At 36.7% G+C, this 23,239-nt stretch overlaps 1 pseudogene; it reads right to left on the reverse strand.

The window, feature by feature from the left end:
• Positions 1-7,271: 7,271 nt before the first annotated feature.
• On the reverse strand, positions 7,272-22,209 carry LOC119507702 (annotated as a pseudogene).
• Between the last annotated feature and the right edge of the window lie 1,030 nt (positions 22,210-23,239).

Raw genomic sequence — 23,239 nt, forward strand, 5'->3', positions numbered from 1 at the left:
CTTTCCTTTGGGGAATTCCTGACCTACTTCACGTGGGTCTAGTAGAGCACTTACAGTTCTCTGGATATAGGATCTTCACAGTCAAAATAACCACCTTTGTATTCACAGAGACTAGTTAAGAAATTACATGGGTTCTATTGGGTCCTGTAAGCCCTTCCTGGCACTCTTCTGCTAAAATTAATTGGGATAAAATGTTTTCTTGCCTTTGGGATCATGTTACTAGATGGATATAAATTTGGAGTTGATCATAGCATCAAAGTTGTCTACATACAGTAGGAAAGAAAGAGGCCAATATGCTGAGAAGAGCATACGTTGAAATAAAGGTAAACCTTATCCAATGATTGAGTCCCTGGAGCTAGCCATCCTTGAGCTGTGTTGCATGAGCTGATCACATCCTTTTTCCTAAGCTACTTTAATGAGTCTTCCCCATTACGTATATTTTTTGCCTCACTTTACAGATGAAAAACTGAGATTCTATGAAGTAACCAATCTATGTCTACATCTGGTGGGAAAGAGAGAACTTCAAGAAAACCTGTTCTCATCTCAACTAACCTTTCTGCCTGTCAGTTACTGTGATGCTCAAGAATAAACATTTGTGGTGGATTTTGTTGTTGTTGTTGGTGGTGGTTTTTTGTCTTAATTTTTTGTGGGTGGGAGACCTTTTTTCCCCCAAGGAGAGTTTGCCAGTCTGATGACATAAGCTCTGTGCTGCTCACTCTAGCAGATGGATATCTGTGTGGCTACCTGACTGTTTTGTGACATTCTTTACCTGCCCTATCTCATCACCAGATTCTGATGCTCCAGATCATCATTTCAGAGTGAATTTTCTATGAAACCACACCCACCAGATCTGAATCACTTGAAATATGATCCTGAAAAGGATTGGGATGGATACAAGCTGACCATTTCACCTTAAACTGGGTCTCTACCATTGCAGAGTCTCTCAAAAAACACCCTCTACTAGACTGAAGGTGGAAGAAAGGATTTACTCCTATTTGTTTAAATAAATTTGTACTGGCTACCCTACATGTCCCTAGACAGCCCCATGCCATCCTGCAAGTCCAAACAGAAGAACACTGGGTTTGGAAATCAGGAAAAAAGTACTTCCACATCTTATGAACAATAAGAAAAGAAAAGGAACAAGTAATGTAATTCTTCAAAGGTTAAATACAGTAATACCACCAAATTTGGCATTGCTGGAGAAAGAGCTGCTCTGTAACTGAATTTTAAGGAAACAATTTAGGCACCAAAATTGTTTATAAACACAGATTTTGACCGTTACTGATTGAAATATTTCTAAGATTGATTTCACACCCCTACTCCTGCTTTGCGTTCTGAATCAGAATTCCCCCAATGTAATCTACTATTTCCTTAGAGACTTAAGGGTCTCATTATTGATTGTACTGTTTGAAGGGACAACCTCTGGGGTAATTAAGGTATATGGCATGGATGACACACAATGGAGAACTTTTACAATTCCACCCTGCTTTTTATAAATTAAATTTTCTATATATTTTAAATTCTAATTTTCTCTACCAGCTGCTGCTTCTCATGGCTATTGGTGTGTTCTTTGCTACTGCTTTAAATCCTCTGTCTTATTTTATACCTAGTCTGACTGAGCCTCCAGCCTTCTCTTATGGAGTAGTGGGTGAAGAATTTGTGGCAGCTTTTGCTCCTTAACCACATAGACATCTCTTCCATTTACATCTGTTGGCTCTGGGTGGCATCTGGGCTTGTGCAAAGCATCACTGGGCCCCAGGAATGGAGAGGAAGCCGAACTTGGGTAAAGACCTGCTCAGTAATAAACAGCATTTTAGTAACCACTTGTGAGATTTCTGGCACTGTGCTTTATCTCATTTAAACCACTCAAGGCTTAGAAGAAAGTTCCCTTGTTGGGTGACAATATGCCAGGCACTATGCTAAATGCTTCCCAAATATTATTTTTAAGTTAATGCTCAAAATATCACTTCGAGCCTCAGAGGGGGGGCACCCTGGAGGTAAAACATGGGAACTACTTGCAAGCTTTGATTGTGGTGCAATAAATCCTGGGGCAGATTTGGCAACACAATGGAATTACAAGTTCTATCAAATAAGGTTCTCTTTAACAAGTTCTCTTGCCCAGGGTCACAAAGCAAGTGGCACAGCTGAGATTCAAGTCTATTTACTCCAGATGCCATGCTTTTCATCAGTGTTTACCTGGCCTTAATTTCTTAGCTACGTCTTCTACCTGGTTTCTCTCCCTAGTATGACATGCTTCCCCTTGGGCTTGGGTCTGCTGGACTTCTAGCTCTTCTTCCCTAGGATGGGATTCTTGTCTCCATATTCCACTCATATATAGACAAATCTCCTGTACCCCCAATAATTCCTACCTGATTTCCAAGTTGGGCATGTGTGTGTGTGTGTGTGTGTGTGTGTGTGTGTGTGTGTGTGTATAAAATATATATATATATGCATCTTCTATATCCTTTAGACACTCAATGTAGAAGCATCCAGTTGTCAAGCCATATAAATTTACATTTACAGTTTGTCTTTTATCAATCATATCAGCATTACATATATGCAAAAACATGCAATATTATTTATCTATAATAAATGCCAGACCCCTTGCCATAATTTGATGGTCCCCTGAAGAATGGATCCAAAGGTTGTGAGCACTGCCTAGGAGCAGCATAACTTAATGGCAGAGAGCTGGGCTCATCAGTCAAACAGACTTCCTTACAAATCATGACTCTACCATTCCTTAGGTTACATGATCCTGGCCATAAATCACACCACCACCCAAGTAGAGCACTTTTCTCTAAGGCTTGTTGTGATGTTCAAATCAAGTGCTTAGCACAAATTATCAAAGCAGCAACCTATTCCTGTATGGAAGGGTATGGTTTGGACGTCAAGTATGAGAACCATTCACCAGCTTCAGCCACGGTACACTGGATCCTGGGCTGATTTGGTAAAACAGTCTGGAGTTACAAGGTCTGTTACATAATAAAATTGACATGTAACTAAGTTACATACTGATATAATGATAGCCCACACATCAAACTTATTCTGGGGGGTGTCACCCCTCTCCCATCTCTCTGTCAGGGCTATTTATTGCTCAGAACCCAAGCCTGTGTTCTCCTTGCCCTGGGACTTTCAGAGTTTCTTATCTCCCCCCATGCAAGGGAAGTATCATAGCCTTAGGAAAGTCCCCCTCTCCTTGGTACTACCAAGAAATTCAACCGCTCCTCACAGACCCTTCTCTCCTTTCACCCTGTCCACAGTGTCCAGTCCACTCCCTACCACTGCCCCAGTTCTTCTGAGAGCTCAGGCTTCAGCCACTTAATCCAGGAAGGCCTTGCTGGCTACTTCTCTTTTGGGTGCTGTACAAACCTGTGCCAAGAATGGGAAGAAGATGATGTGCTATGTGCTGGATGGCAGGAAGGAACATGGAAATAACAGGGAGGAAAATTCCCCGTAAATTATGTATTGAAATGTGAGTTAGCTTTTCGACTGGACTAATTGTGCCCCAACACAGTGGAAGCTGGTGTGGAGGATCCAGAACCCCTTAAACTTCTCCATTCTTCCCTTAAACTTCTCCATTCTTCCTAACTGGAAGTCCCTGAGATTCTGCCACAGAAACTCTAGGAATACACCAAGCAGTTTGAAAACCATGAATACAGAGGAAAGAAGTCATAGGGAGATAGAATAATGATCTTTAATCCTTTAGAGGGTGGCCATAATAGCAGCTGCACTAAGCATACATTCTATACTGTATTCCATTTAATCTTTATTTTACCCCAGTGAAGCAGGTTCTGCTGTTACCTCCATTCTACAGATGAGAAAAACAAGATTCAGAGAGGCCAAGTAATTGATCCAAAGTCACCCAACTAGTAAGTGAAGGAGCAGGGGTTGGAATCCAGGTCTACCTGACTCTGTGCTCTAGGCAATTACTCTGTTTACCATGAAAGTATCCTGAAAGAAAGTAAATCAAATGAGAAGACCTAGTATAATGTTTAGACGTGACTGAGATTCTTTTGCAAATAAACTTTTAAGAAAGCTTTTTTTCTTCTAGGTAACATTACAAACTAAGTATCAGTGTCAGCATGGTTTTCACCTGGTGGGAAGTAGCTAAGGTTGGGGAGATGATTCACAGGATACAGTGAATTTCAGTCTGTTTAAATTACATACTATCTGACCTGCATATAAGACCCGGTTTTCAAAGGGATTTAAAGTAAAGAGTGTTTCAATATCTGTACAAATCCATTAGCACTGCTGGAAAACTACCTCTGAGTTCTACAGTCAATGAGTTGCAAATGCCATCTGTGTCTATTTAGTATTCATTCATGTCTTATGGATTATGGTGATCTGGAGTAGCCTAAAGAAGGCTGTAGGATTCCCTCACTATAGGTTGTCCACCTAGCTAAGTGCCAAAAATATTAAAATTCACCACAACCCTACACAGTCCTTTCACAGTTGAAAGTAACAAACAATTTAACTTAAATGTTTCTTTTGGGTCTCTTGTTTTCTTTCACTTCCATTTTCTTCAGAGGGCAAACAAAGCAGATGAACTTCCTCATCCATTTGAACTATTAGAATATTTACTTAGAAACTTGTTAATAACGTTTTTTTCCTACTCAAGCTCTGAGTCTGGCCATTACCCCATGTAGGTTTCTCAAGTGAGCCACCATTTGCTTTAAGCACCCTGTCTACCTCTTCCCTGTTATCTCCTCTTAGTTTTATGCCAATTGGTCTCCAGTGCCCTAGGTTACTTCAATCCTCAGGTGTTAATTTCCCCTTGCTGCTGTAACAAATTATCACAAACTTAGTGACTTAAAATAGCACAGGTTTATTATCTTCCAGTTCTGGAGAACAGAAGTATGAAATGAGTCTAACGGGACTACAATTAAGGTCTTGTCAGGGCTGGCTCTTTCTGGAGGCTCTAGAAGAGAATCCATTTCTTTCTTTGCATTTTCCAGTTTCTACTGACTGTCTACATTCCTCTTCTCCTTTTGCTTCTGTAGACACATTTCTTGTCTGTCTGACCTTCCTGCATCCTTCTTATAAGGACCCTTGTGATCATACTGGCCACTCAGATATGTAATCAGGAAAATCTTCCTTCTCATTATCCTTAACTTCTGCAAACTCCCTTTACCATGTAAGGAAACATTCCTGCAATTTCTGGGGATTAAGAAGTTGACATTTTTGGTAGCCATTGTCTTAGTTTTCCTGGGCTGTTCAAGCAAATACCATGCAATGGCTTGGCTTAAACAATGGGAATTATTAACTCACAGTTTTGAGGCTAAAAGAAACTCCAAATCAAGGTGTCATCAAGGTGATGCTTTCTTCCTGAAGACTGGTGTTCTGGGGTTGGCTCCTTAGTCCTGAGCATCTCTGTCACAAGACAATGCACATGGTGGCCTCTCCTGGTATCTCCCTTCTCTTCAAGATTCCGTTGACTTTCAGCTTCTTGTTTCCATGGCTTTCTCTCTGTCTGAATTTCATTCCATTTATAAAGGCCTCCAGTAATAGCATTAAGACCCATCCTGGACCACACCTGAACTGAAGTAACCTCATCAAATGGTCCTATTCACAATGTATTCACAACCACAGGAATGGATTACGTTTAACAACATGTTTTTCTGGGATAAATACAGCTCCAAACCACCACACCCATTGTTCAGCCAACCAAACCTGTCTGTTAGAATGATCTGCTCAAAGATAAAGATTCTATGGTATCAGAATGAACATGAAAGTTGGAGCAAAGAGATTTGTGCCCCATTCTTGAATATGACCTTCTATCCACCGTCAGACTTTTAACAAACCACTTCACTTCTCTGAAAGAACTGGACAATGGGGGCTTTGGATTAGTTCCGTATCCCTCCCAGCTATAAAATTGCATAACTTGACAAATTTATTTGTATTAAAATATAAGTGACTTGAAGCACTTTTACTTTAGATTAAACTTTTCTCCAAAGAATTGAATTTATTCTAAAAATAATTCATGAACTTTGATGTAGAAGTATTTTCTTTAGGAAAAAAACATACTCAGAACTACTGGAACCATACCATATAGGCAAACAAGTTCTTTCCGTGATATTAAGGCCTGTCCAACTTGGTTCCAGTCAAATGCAAGAATATTTGGACAGAGTTTCTCAAAGTGTGGCCCATAGATTATTTGCATTATCATCATCTATGACACTTGTTAATAACAAATTCCTGGGCCCTAGTCCTATCCTATAGAGTTGGTAGTTGGGGCGTATTTAACAAGTGTCTCAAAGTGAATCATTGGCACAATAAAGTTGTAGAACCACAGAAAAGAAAACTTAGAATTGCAAGTTTTAGTTTAAAGCATTATAAAAATCACAAATTGTTAGAGCTGGAAAAGAGAATCTCCACATCCCAATTCTGCCTCCTCCATATTAATTTTGCAGATGAGAAAGCTGAGGCCTAGTGGAGTGAAGTATTTGGCTCAAGGCCCAATACTACTTCGAGGTATAGGCAAGACGATCTGAATCTTCTGATTTCATGTTTAGAGCTCATTGACAATTATGCTTTTTAAAGTTTTTCTTCTGAAAAACATTTTTTTGACCACATTGCTTTTCTTTCGACATTGTACCCTTATTTTCAAAATACAATTAGTCAAAAAGGTTGCCTATCGAATGAAGTAACAAGAATCTGTGCAATCATTTTCTAATTGATTTCCATTGTGGACTTTAGAGAGATCTTCATAAAAACTGTCTCTTGTAATTAATATGTTTAAAGAAAAATAATATCCATAAAACATTGAAAACAATATTTAAATAAGTCATTGAGTATATTTATGCTTTAAAATGTAAAATACCATATTTAAAATGTTTTTTTGATATTAAGTCCATGTGGGAATGCATACATGCCCTATACATTACTATACGCATTATATCTATCATTTAACCTTTATTCTTAAATGTCCCTTTGATTTTTTATATGAATAGTATTATAATGTCATTTTACCAGTCATGAGATTATAGAAATAATTTCAATTACTGTAAGACCTGGAGGAATTGAGGAGTTAAGAGCAAGAGTGGCTCTTATTCCTTTTATTCTTATACAGTGAAATGGTACATTAATAAGATTATTAACCGAAGTCATTTATACTCAGTTTTGTAGTTTTAGCGCGCGCGCACACACACACACAAACTCCTAATTAAATGTATCTTGTTTTATAAACTCTGGAGTACACATGCATTTCATACCAGTTAAAGCATTTATTCATCTATTGTGTATCAATCAAGCTTTTAAAAACTGAATAGTGTTTAAAATGCACTGAAGACAATTACTTTTTTCTTTTTTTGTGAGTTTTCTAAAATTTTGGTAACTTTAGCACCCTCATTGTGTTTCCTTTTTTCTCTTTTTGTGGTCACTTTGGGAACCACTGGAGCCACTGCCTTGGGAAACAGCGTCTTGTCCTTATCATCCTGGTACTTTTCTTCTTCTCTGACTCTTCCTCCCAGAGGCCATCCACACTCTTATGAGTCTGCAGTTCTGTCTCTTCCTTTATGGTGATATCTGCAATATCTACTAGCTCTGTGGTACCATCTTCTACTCCATAAGTCTCTAGGTCTTTCTTTTTCTTTTTCTTCTTTGGAGGTTTTTAGACAGTTTCTTCAGTGCTGGTTTCTGTTACTTCTTTAGAAACTTCAGCACACTTGGATTGTAAACTAGTGACATTTAATTTTCTCCAAATACAGAATACCCAGCAGCATCTGAGTCTAAACGAAATACTTCCAAGTCTAGTTCGTCACCCACATTTATCTCTAGGGTCTGCCACTGCTCAGCCAGCATCTGCTCAGGTTTAGGGATGGAGGCATTGAAACTCCCGTGTACTAAACAGCCAATGTGGCTGGAAAACAGTTTATTAACTGTACCCATAAGCTTTTTCCCCGGTTCAGGGCAGAAAGTAAAATCTGCTTCAATGTTAAGATGAATGTGTCCTTGATCATCATACATATCTCCCAGTTCACCCACTACTTAGATGTTGTCATATGCAATGGGGACACCTACAAGGCTCTCGGAATAGCGCAGAAGCTCCGCATCCAGCTGTTCTTGGACGCCTGTGCGTTTCCTGGTAAGGCGGCGACAGCGCATTGTGCCTCCAGTGAAGCATGGCCAGCAAGCAGTAGTGGCGGCTACTCACTAGCGCGCGAGCGGTCTTGTAGGTCTTGTAGGTCTTATAGGTCAGCAGCTCTAAGCAAGGCAGGACACCGGCTGGTTCCACGAGGCTTGTCAGGTTTCCCACGGCGCACGCCGCTCCTTGGATACTTAATCATATAGACTAGAAATGAATGAGATTAATTACCTACAAGCAGTGGAGGAGAAAAGAGTAGGAAAGATTAAGACATCTGTGAGTGTGATTTTAATGTAGATTTGAACTTTTGAACCATGTTAAAATTTTACATGTTTGAAAAAGAAAATTAAATTTAAAAGGATGAGGAAAACCCCTAAAATTCAGTGACCCTAAATATATATCAAATTGATAACCCCAAAGAAGAAAAAAAAAGAGTCCAAGTAGTTTTTATATATGATACTCTGAATATATTCCCTTAATAGGGAATATTCTAAGAACAAAAAAAATTCCCCCAAAATATTAACTTGATTAAGAATTAATTAAATCACTAAATATATTGTTGCTCTTGGAAACCAGTGTTCTCACTGCTGTTGAAGGGTAATAATATATGAAATGAGGAAAGGAGAGGAAGGGTCCTCTCCTTGAATGTATCAGTATGAATATATATGTATGTATGCAGTTACGTATGTATGTTGTATATGTGTGTTTGTGCACATTCTTTCCACCTATTATCCTAGCAGTAGTGAGTCTCACTGGAAATGAGATAACTAAAACCTAGAACATGGTTTCTAAATGAAAGAAACAAGGTCTCCTTAGAGAAATTGTGGATTCTGCATCTGCAGAGGGGAAATACAGGCTAAACCTAAAGTATTTGATTATACCTGAATGTAAATAAGTGCTGAAATTGTCTGTAATATTCTTATTGTTTATTGTGAATGCAGATATGTGTCTATTTATATTCAGCACTTTAACAACTATCTTCTAGTACTGTAACTTATTTCATATGGTTGGATTTTGAAGGCAATAAATTTTAAACTAAGTATTATTTGATGCATGTGTGAGTTTTCTGGATGTAATATGCTTTAACTTTATTTGTAATTTATACCCTACTGTGATCTGTTCTGTAAATTTTATTAGAGTCATAGAATTTTAGCATTAGGGAGAATTTTAGGGAACATTTGATTTACCTTTCAGATATTCCACAAATTTCTATTAAGACTTTTACATGTCAGAGCCCTGTCCCAGCCAGAACTGCAGTGGACATGGTGCAGGTTGTATACTACACCTCTCTAGAGGGCACCATTCACATAATGGTTTATGCAAATAGCACTATCTATGGTTTGCAAAGAAGAAACTGCAATACATGTGTTTACAACACCCTGGTTCTGGAGATAAAATAGTGAAAAAGACCAGGCAGTTCCAGGCTTCTGAAACTTATGAGCCTAGAGAAGAAAATATACACATGAGTAGGCAAATATACAACAGTGATAACAGCAATGTGACGGGTTTCTGTGGGAGCCCGGGGGAAGGACACCTATCTCAGAACTGGGGGATGAGGGAAGATTTCCTGAGAAAATGAGCTCCATCTATGGTGAGGCCTGAATGAAAAAAACAGGCTGGTGAAAGGAAAGGAAGGAAAGAGAGAGGAAGAATGTTCTGGCAGGGATACCTACAAGCTCTTCAAAGTGAAGAGAGAGGATAGAAAGGAAATATCTAAGAAAAACTGGAGGCTTGGAGAGGTTAAGTGACTTGTCCTGACTCACCTACTTTATATTCTCTTCTGATTCGTTAAGCAACACATTAAATTACAACAGATTTATTGATCACAAGTGCAATTATATATCCTGGGAAATGCTCTGTCAACAATAATGCTACTATGTAATCTTGACTAAATCCTCACCCTAACTAGAGCTTGTCGGTCTTCAGACCACAGCAACTAAGTCCTTCTCATCTTTGCACACCCCGCAGAGCCTATTTATTGCTTTGCACATGGTTCATCTTCAGAGAGTTTTTTGGTTGTTTCATCATTAGAAGCTCCACCAATATAAATAACTCTTTTGAAATATAAATACTTATTACAGGAAGATTTTGACCTTGATATAAGGGCATCTTCATATCCGAAAGCTAAGAGCAAGACCAAACAAAATAGCTGAGAGCACAAGCACACCAGCTTCATCCATAGCATCCAGTTCTCTAGTCCCTCTGTCCTAATACTTTTCCTGTTGCAATTCCAGACTCCATACAAGTCATTTGCAAGTCAATCAAAATTGAATTGATAAAGACATGAGTCAGTCTTGAAAAGTCTTTAAAAATCAAGACACATTATGTTCGCATTTATAACAATGTTTATATAATACTGCATTCATGTAATCAGGTTATCTTGTAATTGTGTTTTTCAAAATCAAATACATTTCACATTATCGCTGCTGTCAAAATATCAGGAAAACTTGTTGCTAATGGATTATCATATTTGCTTTCTTCTTTTATTAGGTTCATGAAATTTTCAGGAATTGAAGTTAGCCCAGAAGGAAGTTCATGAATGTCTAATGCGGAACTGTGGTAAGTCCTCAGTCCTTAGCCATTTTTGTTTGGCAATATGTACTTGGTTCCTTTGCCTGGGTGGGCTAAAAGCAGAATTTGTCATTTTCATCTGAGTTATATTTCTTGTTGTGGTTATACCAAGATATTTTGCATTATTTCTGTCAGTTATAAATATGAGCATTTATCCATTATTTTTCCTAACTTGTTATTGTAGTTGTTATTGGACTTATGTTTTTCTTTTGAATTGGCCATGTTCCTTAAATATACTATTAGTTCTAATCTTTTTTTACAAAAATTTACCATGAAAATTTCCAGAAATACTGAAAAGTTGAAAGCATTTTGCAATGAACTTCCATATACCCAACATTTAGTTTCTACTGTACCAGTCTCCTGTATTTGCTAATCCTTTTGAGTTGGTTTTTACCTAATTCTCTTGGATTTTCTAGATAAATAATTAAATATTATGCAAAGAATATTTTTTCTCTAATTTATCAATATTACACCTGATATTTCTTAGCTTACTTCAGAAAGAGCTTTTAAATAGTGGCCATTTTTGACTTGTTTCCATGAATAAGAAGAAGTCCATTAACAAACTGTTCAGCATGATATTGGTGATGGTTTGACAAAGATGTTCTGTTTCATATTTAGAAAGTTTTTTTATTCATAGTTTAAAAATATTTCTTTATCTGGGGTAGATGTTGAATTATTTCAAATAACTTTGGACATTTATTTATAAGCATATCTTTTCTCCTTTGATTTTTCTGATTGATAAGGTAATTCATTCATTCTTTCATTCATTCATTTATGAAATGTTTATTACAATTCCATTTAGTACAGTCACTATGCTTGTCACTGAAAATACAGTGATAAAAAAACCCTCAAAAGTCCTGGTTCCTGCCCTCTTGGATTTATAGTCTAGTGGAGTTAGTTTGATAAATTATAATAGAAGCCCTGTTATTAAAAATCCTGTCATTAATTGAATAAAAACTGGAGGTCTTAGTATTTTATTCTTTTAATATACAGATGAATTGGATTTTCTGTTTTATTGAGAATCTTTGCATTCTTATTCACAAGTGAGATTCATCAGTAACTTTTAAAATTTTTGTTTTATTTTGTTTTTTGTTAAATTGAGTTTGTCAGATTCTTTTGCAGAGTAATGCTTGCTTTATAATTTTTCTATCTTTTTCTATGACCCAGAAATTTTCATGGTATAGCATGAGATTTATCTGTTCCTTGATGATTTGAAAGAATTTGTCCATGGAAACTTCTAGGTAATTCTTTTCAAGTTAAATAATTTGTTTTCCTAGCAAGTCATCAATTTCATTTCATTTTAAAATTTATTCACATTGCGATGCATAGAGAATTCTCTAATTTTTAAAAATCTCTACTGTACTTGTGGCTTCTCCCCCTTTTGTGATATATTTAAAATTAAGCTCTGTCTTCCTCTATACTAGATAAATATTACATCCTTACAAGGGGACTGGTGATATGTTTTAAATAACCTCTTAAGAAATGTATAATATGATTCCCTTTTAGAAACAGAAAGCATACAAATTATTTATTCTGAAATTACATATGTGAATCTGTTAACAGTGAATAGTTTTGGAGAGACCATGGGAGCTGGGAAGAATCCATCCTTTTAATTTTATAGTTGTCTGCGTTGCGTTAATTTCCTTATTGTGTGCACTAAAAAGTAAATAGGAGTTCTCTGAATGATAGGATAATGATTGTTAATAATGATAGGCCATACGTAGTGTGTTCTTTATATTTTCCTGTGTTTTAATCATTTCAGCAAATTTTATTTTGAATTTTAGCTATGATATTTTAAGGAATTGTTCTCATATATTTTTTTAAGTTCAGAAGAAATAAAAGAGGGAATTGCAGTAGTGATTAGCAGTAGCACCTAGGTTCATGAATGTGTACCTCTTTTTCTATTTTGTGATAATATCAGTCCTTCTATGTCAAGGGAATAGAGTGAATCAGAAGTATGGTAGCCGAGGGATTCCTCTCCTGAGTGAAATGGAATTGTATAGATGTTTGCAATCTCAAAGAATCACTCCATTGCCTCTCTCTCTCTACCTACCTATTAGCAATATAGAAATGTATATTCAGGGACAAGTAGCTTAGAACTTTGTGGTCAAATGTAGACTTTCTCTTCAGGACAAGAAAATTAATTTCTTCTTGAATAAATGAAGGTTTAGTGAAGGTAGTTAGAACAGAGAATATTGGAATTTTGGGAAGGCGCTGCACTTTTCTCTAATAAATTATAAGCAGGTAATTAAAAGTCAGGGCACAGTTTCCTGATAATCCTTACAGTTCTAGGGTCACAATTATAAATATCTGGGAGCAGTATCATGACATTTTTTTATTTTAAAAATGGTTTTGTGTCCGGCGCTGCCCCGCTCGGTCCCCGGTTCCCGGCCGGCGAGGGGAAACAGGGAAGGAGAGAGAGAGATGCAGACTGCGCGAACTAACCTGGTCATGAATCACGACTCGAACCACACGGCAGTTGTGAAAGCAAGCCCTTTACTACAGCTAGATGAACATTCTGTGTTACTGGTTCCTACACGGGGCACGGCGCCTCGTGGGAGAGCAGCCTCGATGTGGCCGTCAGGCACGGCTCCTTGTGGGCTGTCTCACCCTACCCCGTCCGGGTAAGACCTTTTATACACAATTAACAACCAATAAGCTTCTAGGCTAGTATCGCGTATACAGGATTTCGATTGGTAGGAGCGGGTGGCGGATACATGCGTCACTATGCGGAAACAGGATGCAGGCGCCATCTTGGCTCACTCGATGGGCGGGGGTAACTCTAGAGCAGGCTGCAGCGCATACGCTAGGCCCGATTCGGGAGGCGGCTTTCCACAGTTTTGGAATTAGTTCGCTATGTATGCCAATGCTACTCCTTTTAAAATTCAGATATATTCTCTGGCAAGAGCAATGCATGTCTATAATGACAATATAGCTCATTAGTAGGTAGAATATGAGGGAGCTGTGACAGTGGTTCTCAAATTTTAGCATATGTCAGAATCACCTGGAGGACTTGTCATAACATATTTCTAGGCCTTACTTCCAGATTCAGTAGGTCTAGGGAGGGCCCTAACAATTTTCTTACGACTGCTTAGGTGATCTGCTGGTGGTTTGGAGGTCATACTTGGAGAATTAGTGTTTAGTGCTGTCAAAAGGCCAGCTGGCAGTACAGCTGGACTTTGCCTCATGGATTGTAGTTTGACCCTTCTTTCTCAGGTATGTGATTATAAGCCTTTGATAAGACCCAAACCAGTGATTCTCAAAATTAAGCAACAGTAATAATAATAATCTTCTGAGAAATTAAGTTTCAGTTTCCCAGGAGTTATCTCCTGAAATTAACATTCATTGGGACTAGAAGGAGCCCAAGCTTTTGAACTTTTAATAAGAATCACAGATTCTTATACCTTAAGTTTATGATTTGGTAAGTTTTACCCATATCTTCAACAACCTATTTAAGATTTAGAATATTTTCTTCACACCAGAAAATTCCCGTGTGTTCTTTTCTGATCGATCTCCAACTTCTCTCACAAGTAGATTAGTTTTGCCGGTTCTTGAACTTCCTATGAAAACAATAACACAATTATAATTTTTGGAGGGAGAGGATCTGGCTTCTTTCTCTCATCATATTTCTGAGATCAATCCATGTTGCATGTTTCAATAGTTTATTCTTTGTTATTTTTGAGTAATACTCCACTTAATGCATGGGTCAAGTTTTGTTTATGACTTCTGCTATTGAAGGACAGTTGGGTGTTTCCACTTTGGGGATTTTATGGTTAAAACTATAATAAGCAATGTTATAAATGGCATTTTGTGGATGTATTTGCTCCTTTCTCTGGTGTAAATAGGAGTGGAACTACTGGGTCACAAGACAGGTGTACATTTAAAATTATAAGCAATTGCTAAGAGTTTTTGGAAGTGGTTTATTTATTTTACACTCCTATCAGCAGTCTATGAGAGTACTAGTTGCTCCATATCTTCACCAATATTTCAATTTTATTTATTCTAGGACTGTGAAGTGGTATCTCATTATAGTTTTAATTGGCATTTCCCTGATGACTGGTAATGTGGAACATCACTTCATGCGCGTAGGGACCATTTGCATATTTTCCTTCTTAAAATGTCTGTTCAAGATTTTTGGCCATTTAAAAAATTGTGGATTTTTTTCCCATTTTATTATTGATTTGTAGGAGTTCTTGATATATTCTGGGTAAGTTCTTTGTCAGATATATGTGCTGCAAATATTTTCTCCCAGTTTCTGTCTTGCTTTTATTTATTTTTTTTTGCTGTTTTTTTTTTTAATTGAGATTGTTCACATACCGTACATTTATCCAAAGATCCAAAGTGTACAATCAGTTGCCATGGTACCATCACACAGCTCTGCGTCCATCACCACAATTTTTTTTTTCAGTTTTTAGAACATTTTCATTACCCCAGAAAAGAAATAAAGACAAAAAAAGGAAACAAATCCTCCCATACCCCTAATCACCCCCCTTCCATTACTGATTCATAGTTTTGGTATAGTACGTTTGTTATTGTTGATGAAAGAATGTTAAAATACTACTAACTGTAGTATATAGTTTGCAATACATATATATTTTTTCCTATATGCCCCTCTATTATTAACTTCTAGTTATAGTGTCATACATTTGTTCTAGTTCATGAAAGAGATTTCTAATATTTGTACAGTTAGTCACGGACATTATCCACCACAAGATGCACAAATTTATACATTCCCATCTTTTAACCTCTAACTTTCCTTCTGATGTCATACGTGACTCTGAGCTTACCCTTTCCACCACATTCATAGACCATTCAGCACTGTTAGTTGTTCTCACAATCTGCTACCATCACCTCTGTCCATTACCAAACGTTTAAGTTCACTGTAGTTGAACATTCTGCTCATAATAAGCAACTGCTCCCCATTCTTTAGCCTCATTCTGTGTCCTGGTAACATATATTTCATGCCTATGAGTTTACTTATTATAATTAGTTCATATCAGTGAGACCCTGCAATATTTGTCCTTCTGTGTCTGTCTTACTTCACTCAATATAGTGCCCCCAAGGTTTCTTCATCAACCCGTTTTTTAAAGATGGTTTTGTTCACACATCATACATTCCGTCCTAAGTAAACAATCGATGGTTCGCTGTATAGTCACATATTCATGTATTCATCACTATCACCACTCTCTATATAAGGAGATCTCCATTTCTTTCACAAAGAAGGAGGAAGAGACAAAGAAGCTAGAGAGACAAAAGAGAAAGAAAAAAGAAAGAGAGGAAAGTTAAAACATGACAGCTAGGAAGCAACAAAAGGAAAGATAGCATTAAACTAAAGTATTATAAAGTCAGACAACATCACCAATGCCAAGAAGTTCCATACCTCTCCCTTATGTCTCCCTCTTATATGCATTTAGCTTTGGTATATTGCCTTTGTCACATTAAAGGAAGCATAATATAATGTTTCTGTTAATTATAGTCTCTAGTTTTCATTGATTGTATTCCTCTTTTAACCATATTCACAGTCACCTTTCTTTAGTGTACTTACATTGCTGTGTTGCTGTCACCCAAAATTGTGTTCCAAACCTCTCACTCCTGTCTTTTCCTATCTGTCTGTAGTGCTCCCTTTAGTATTTCCTGTAGAGTAGGTATCTTGTTCACAAACTCTGTCATTGTCTGTCAGAGAATATTTTAAGCTCTCCCTCATATTTGAAGGACAGTTTTGCCGAATATAGGATTCTTGGTTGGTGGTTTTTCTCTTTCAGTATCTTAAATATATCACACCACTTCCTTCTTACCTCCATGGTTTCTACTGAGAGATACACACATAGTCTTATGCAGCTTCCTTTGTATGTGATGGATTGCTTTTCTCTTGCTGCTTTCAGGATTCTCTCTTTATCTTTGACGTTTGATAATCTGATTATTAAGTGTCTTGGCATAGGCCTATTCAGATCTATTCTGTTTGGGGTACATTGCAATTCTAGGATCTGTAATTTTATGTCTTTCATAAGGGATGGGAAATTTTCATTGATTATTTCCTCTATTATTGCTTCTGCCCCTTTTCCCTTCTCTTCTCCTACTGGGACACCCATGACACATACATTCCTGCATTTTGTGTTGTCATTCAGTTCCTGGAAACTTTGCTCATATTTTTCCATTCTTTTCTCTATCTGTTCTTTTGTGTGCAGGTTTTCAGGTGTCTTGTTCTTCAGTTTCTGAGTGTTTCTCCTGCCTCTTGAGATCTGTTGTATGTCTCTATTGCGTCTTTCATCTCTCTTGTTGTGCCTTTCATTCCATAGATTCTGCCAGTTGTTTTTTTGAACTTTCAATTTCTACCTTCTGTACACCCAATGTTTTCATTATATGCTTCATCTTTTTTGCCATATCTTCCCTAAACTTTTTGAATTGGTTTAGTGTTAGTTGTTTTAATTCCTGTATCTCAGTTGAAGTGTAAGTCTGTTCCTTTGACTGGGCAATAGCTTCATTTTTCTTAGTGTAGGTTGTAGTTTTCTGTTGTCTAGGCATCTGGTTTCCTTGGTTGCCCAACAAGGTTTTCCTAGACTAGAATGGGTTCAGGTCTCAGCAGGAAGCAATAGTATCTGGTTTCCCTGAGGGTTTGTCTTAGAGGTTTGGCACACCCTGTGAGGCCTCAAACCACTGTGCTTTTCTGCCTAGCAGGTGAAGCCTGTCAGCCTGTCACTCCTGACTGGTGTAAGAGGTGTGGCCTGTGGCTGTTTTTTCCCCAGGCTGTGGGGTCTGGTTCTGAATGGAAGGTGGGTAGTAGAGCTTGGCACCACCTTCTTCCCTAGGGAGAGGTCATTTGCATTTGAATAGTCTCTCTGACTCTGCTGTCTCCACCCTTGTCTGAGTCAGAGTGCTGGGAACTGAAAATGGCTGAGGCTGTCTCTACTGAGCCGAAAAAGGGACAGAAAGCCTCTCTCAGGGCCAGTCTGTTTGACTCACTGGCCATAGACAGCACCTGGTCCTCTGGGCTCCCCCTCCCTCCCAGAGAGGTCCTCCAGCTCTCCAAGGTCAGTCATCTCCAAAACCCTCTGTCTGCTTGTTGGGGATTCATAGCTTGCATTGAGCAATCCACATTTGTTGGTTAAAATCCAAGTTGGAGCTAGGCTGAGGTATATTCACTTGTTCAGAGAGTGCTGCTCTCTAGCACAGCAAGGCTTTGCAGTTTGGGCTGTGGGGAGAGGGGCTTCTCACTTGGTTCTGGAGTTTTTACTTACAGATTTTATGCTGTGAACTTGGGCATTTCTCCCAAACCAGGCTGGTGTATGATGTGTGGACAGTCACGGTTTTGTAGGTTTTCCTTCAATTGGGATTTGTCTGATGATTTTCTCATTATTAGGCTGTGGTAATTGGTTTTGGGGAGAAAGACTACAGAGGTAAAGTGCCTTTCTTATCACATCATATCCAGTGTATACCATCAACATCACTCATCACAGTTGATGTTGATCTTGATCACCTGGATTGAGGTAGTATTTGTCAGATTTCTTCACTATAGTTACTATTTTTTCTTATTGGAAGGAAGTCACTATGTATAGCCCACACCTAAAGACTATGGAGTTATGTGCCACCTCCTAAGGACAGAGTATTTACATAAATTACTTGGAATTCTTTGGTACAGGTGATTTGTGGATTATCTCCCACATATTAAGTTTTCTGATCATATATTTATATCAGCAGGGTCTCAAGGATATTTATTTTATGCTTTGGGCTATAATACATACTTTATTTATTTACATTGCTCAAATTATTCCAACTTTGGCCATTAGGAGCTCCTTTAGTTGTCATTGCATGTGTGTGTGTGTGTGTGTGTGTGTGTGTGTGTGTGTGTATGTATGTGTGTGTTTTAGCACTTCATTACTTTCTGGCACTATCAGATGCTCTAGGCTCATCTTGTATGTTCTGTGCCCCAGGCTTAAACCCATATTCCTGTGGGAAACAATTTTGTCAATTAGAGTGGGGCCTTTAGTCTTATCCACTCATGTACAAAGTTCTGTAGGTCAACTAATCTGTTGAGGGTTTTGCATCTGTGTTCATGAGAGATATTGGTGTGGATGTTTCTTTTCTCATAATGTCATTATCTGGTTTTGCTTTTAGAGTAATGCTAGTCTAATAGAATGAGTTGGAAAGTGCTCCCTACACTTCTGTTTTCTAGCAGAGATTAGGAGAATTGGTATAAATCTTTCCTTAAGTGTTTGGTAGTATTCTCCTATGAAGTCTTATGTTCCTGGTACTTTAAATTTTGGAAGATTATTAATTATTGAAGCAATTACTTTAATAAACATACTTCTATTCAGATTATCTATTTTTCCTTGTGTGGTCTTCAGCAGTGCTTCTTTCAAGGAATTGGTCCATTTCATTGAAGTTATCAAATTTGTGAGCATGGATTTTTTCATGGTATTCCTTTATTATCCTTTTAAATATTCCTTTATTATCCTTTTAAAATCCATAGAATCAATAGTAATGGCCACTCTTTCATTTCTGATATTGGTAATTTCCATTTTTCCTCCTTTTTTCTTATTTAGCCTGGCTTTATGTTTATTATTATGTTAACATTTTCAAAGAACGAGCTTTTGCTTTTGTTGATTTTCTTTATTGTTTTCCTGTTTTCAATTCCATTGTTTTTTGCTCTAATTTTTATTATTTCTTCACTTCTGCATATTCTAGTCTTAAATTATTCTTCCTCTAGTTTCCTAAGGTGAAGCTTGTATTATTGATTTTAGATCTTCCCCCATATATTTATATATTTAATAATAGAAATTTCCCTCTAATTACTGCTTTTGCTGCATCATATAAATTTAAATAAGATGTTTTATACTTATTTAGTTTAAATGTATTTTAATTTCTCTTAAGATTTTTTTTTTTTTTTTTGATGCACAGATGTTTAATCTCCAGATATTTGGGGATTTCTCACCTATCATTCTGTTACTGAGTTATAGTTTCATTGTGGTCTGAGAACATACTTTGTAGGATTACTGTACTTTTAGATGTGTTAAGTTTCATTCTGTGGCTCAGAATATGGTCCATCTTGATTAATAGTCCAGCAAGTTTGAGAGGAAATGTGTAGTTGGCTGTTGTTGGATGGCTTGATAGGGCTGTTCAAGTCAGTGTCTCCTAATGGATTTTCTGCCTATTATTCTATCAATTACTGATAGAGGGGTGTTGGAATTTCCAACTATAATAGTGGACTTGGCTATTTCTCCTTAGAGTTCTGTCAGCTTTTTAAAAACTTTTAATTGTAGTAACATGTGTACAACTTTACAGTTCTCATTTTAGTCACTTGCAAGAGTCAAATACAGTTATATTAATTACATTCACAATAATGTGCCACCATCACCAACATTCATTACCTAAGCTTGGTCATCACCTCAAACAGATACATTGCACCCAGTTAGCAATTACTCCCCATAACCATTACCCTGACCCCTGGTAATCTGCAATCATACTGCATGTATGAATTTACCTATATGTAGGTATTTCATGTAAGTGATATCATACAATATTTATCTTTTTGTGTTTGGCTTATTTTACACAACATAATGTCTACAAGGTTCATCAATGTTGTAGCATTTATCAGAACTTCATTCCTTTTTATTGCTGAATAATATTCCATTGTGTGTTTATACCACATTTTGTTTATCCGTTCATCTGTTGATGGCCACTTGGGTTGCTTCCACCTTTTGGTAATTGTGAATAATGCTGATATGAACATCCTGTGTGCAAATATCTGTTAGAGTCCCTGCTTTCAACTCTTTACGGTATATACCAAGAAGTGGGATTGCCAGGACATATGGTAATCCTATGTTCAATTTTATGAGCAACCACTCATTTTACAATCTAACCAACAATGTATAAGGGTTTCATCTATCAGTTTTTGCCATATGTATTTTGATTCTCTGCTGCTATATATATAAAGTATTGTTAAATCTTCTTAGAGAATTGACCCCTCATTGTGTAATGCTCCACTTTATCACTGATAATTTCCCTTACTCTGAAGTCTGTGTTGTCTGAAATTAGTATTGCTGCTTCAGCTTTCTTCTGATTAGTGTGAGCATGGTATCTCTCTCTCCATCCCTTTGCTTTAAATCTATCTGTGTCTTTATATTTAAAGTAGATTTCTTGAAGACAATATACAGTTAGATCTTATTTCTTTGTGTTTTTTTTTTTTTTTAACCCACTCTGATGATCTCTATCTTTTGTTTGGTATATTTAGACCATTCAAATTTAAAGTGATTAGTGGTATAACTGGACCAATATCTACCATTGTCTGTACTATATTCTATTTGTATAATATAGAATTATACAAATTCTATAATTTATTTATAAATTTTATATAATTTATAAATATTATATAATTATTCTTTGTTTCTTGCCCCCTTTTCTGCCTTCTCTGAGTTTAATTGAGCATTTTATATGGTTCCACTTTATCTCTCCTCTTAGCATATCAATTATACTACTTAAAAAAATTAGTGGCTACTCTAGAGTTTGTCACATACATATTTAACTAATCTAAGTCCATCTTCAAATAGCACTATTTGTTGTTGGTACAGATAGATACCTTATAATAGAGTAGTCTCAATTTCTCTCACCTTTCCCTTATGATGTTGCTGTCATTAATTTCACTTTTCCATGTGACATAATCACCCAATACATTGTTACTAACATTACTTTAACCAAACAGTTATTTTTTAAATCAATTACAAATAGGAAAACAGTTATTTTTTAAATCAATTACAAATAGGAAAAATAAAGATTGTATTTTAGCTTAATTTGTTCCTTTTCCATTATGCTTCTTTGATCATGTAGATCCGAGTTTCTGACCTATATCATTTTCCTTCTTGCTAAAGAACTTTTTGTTGACATTTCTTACCAGGCAGGTTTGCTGGCAATTAATCTTTTCAGTTTTTCTTTGAGAAAGTCTTTATTTCTCCTTCAGTTTTGAAGGACAATTTCACTGAATGTAGAATTCTAGGTTGACGGTTTTTGTTTTTTTTTTTGTTTGTTTGTTTTTTGTTTTTGTTTTTTTTTCCTTTTAACACCTTATTTTACTGCACTCTCCTTTGCTTGTATGGTTTCTAACAAAAAGTCCACTATAATTCTTGTCCTTATTCTACTAGAGGAAAGGCATTTTTTTTTTCCCCCTCTGGCTCATTTCAAGATTTTCTCTTTCTCTTTGCTTTTCTGTAATTTGAATATAATATGTGAAGTGTAGTTTTTTTGTTATTTATTTAACTTAGAATTCTCTGAACTTCCTGGATCTGTTGTTTGGTATCTATCAGAAAGTTTGGAAAATCCTCAACCATTATTACTTCAAATACTTTTTTCTACTCCATTCTCTCTTCTCATTTTGGCATTCCAATTACTTGAATATTATACCTTCTTAACATAGTCCCACAGTTCTTGGATGTTCTGTTCTGCATTAAATTGTTTTTCTTATTGCACTTCAGGCTGAAAAGCTTATATTGCCTTTCTTCAAGTTCATTGTTTCTTTCCTCAGCTATGTCAAATCCATTGATGAGCTCACCAAAGACATTCTTCATTTCTATTGTAGTGTTTTGGATTGCTAGCTACCATTTCTTTTTAACATTTTCTTACAGTTTCCATCTTTCTGCTTATATTACCAATATTTAACAATTAATATTGTCTAATATATAAATATATCTAATAAAGAACTATATATATATATATTTAAAGAAATTGGTGGAATTGGCTCACAAGATTATGGGGGCTGGCAAATGCAAAATCCATATGGCAAGCTGGCAGGCTGGAAATCCTGGTAAGAGTGATGTTTCAGTCTTGAGTGTGAAATCCACACAGGAAGCCAGTAGGATGGAAATTATGGTGAGAGCTGATGTTGAAGTCTTGAGTCAAAATTTCTTACGGGAGTTTAGCAAGTTGGAGACTCAGAGAGAAGTGGATGGTGGAGTCTTGAAGTGGAGAGTCTTCTTTTCCCTTTCTTTGCTCTTAAGGCCATTACTGATTGGAGGAGGCCCACCCACATTATAAGAGGTAATCATCTTTACTTAAAGTCAATTTATTGTAGATGCCAATCCTATCTACCACATACCATCACAGAAATATCTAGGCCAGTGTTTGACCAAACAACTGGATCTTATAACCTAGCCAAGTTTCATGCCTACAATTAAGTATCATAACTAGTACACCTGGTAGTTTTTGTTTGAATGCTAGACATTGTGTATGGAAAAAAAATAGTAGAAAATTGGGATGACATATTCTTCCTTAAGATGGATTTAATTTTTTTCTGGAAGGAAGATATAACATAAACACATTGTCTTGATCTTGTCATAGTTCTGGCTTACATCTTTGAGACTTTGTCTATTTCTAGATTATCTGTACATCTAGGGTCTAGTCATACTTCTAGCATGTAGCCCTTCTTGGGTCTTAAATGAAATCTTGGTGTGTTTATGGGTCTCCTGCACCTTGGAAGGACCTGGACTTCATAATAAGGACATGGGTTCCTAAGAAATAACCCAAATTATCAGAGTTGGGCAAAAATTTTGGAATAAGAAGCATAGATCTCAGACTAAATACTAAGGTTAGGATCAGCTA

This window comes from Choloepus didactylus, chromosome 13 (assembly GCF_015220235.1).
Source record: "Choloepus didactylus isolate mChoDid1 chromosome 13, mChoDid1.pri, whole genome shotgun sequence".
Classification (NCBI taxonomy): domain Eukaryota; kingdom Metazoa; phylum Chordata; class Mammalia; order Pilosa; family Megalonychidae; genus Choloepus; species Choloepus didactylus.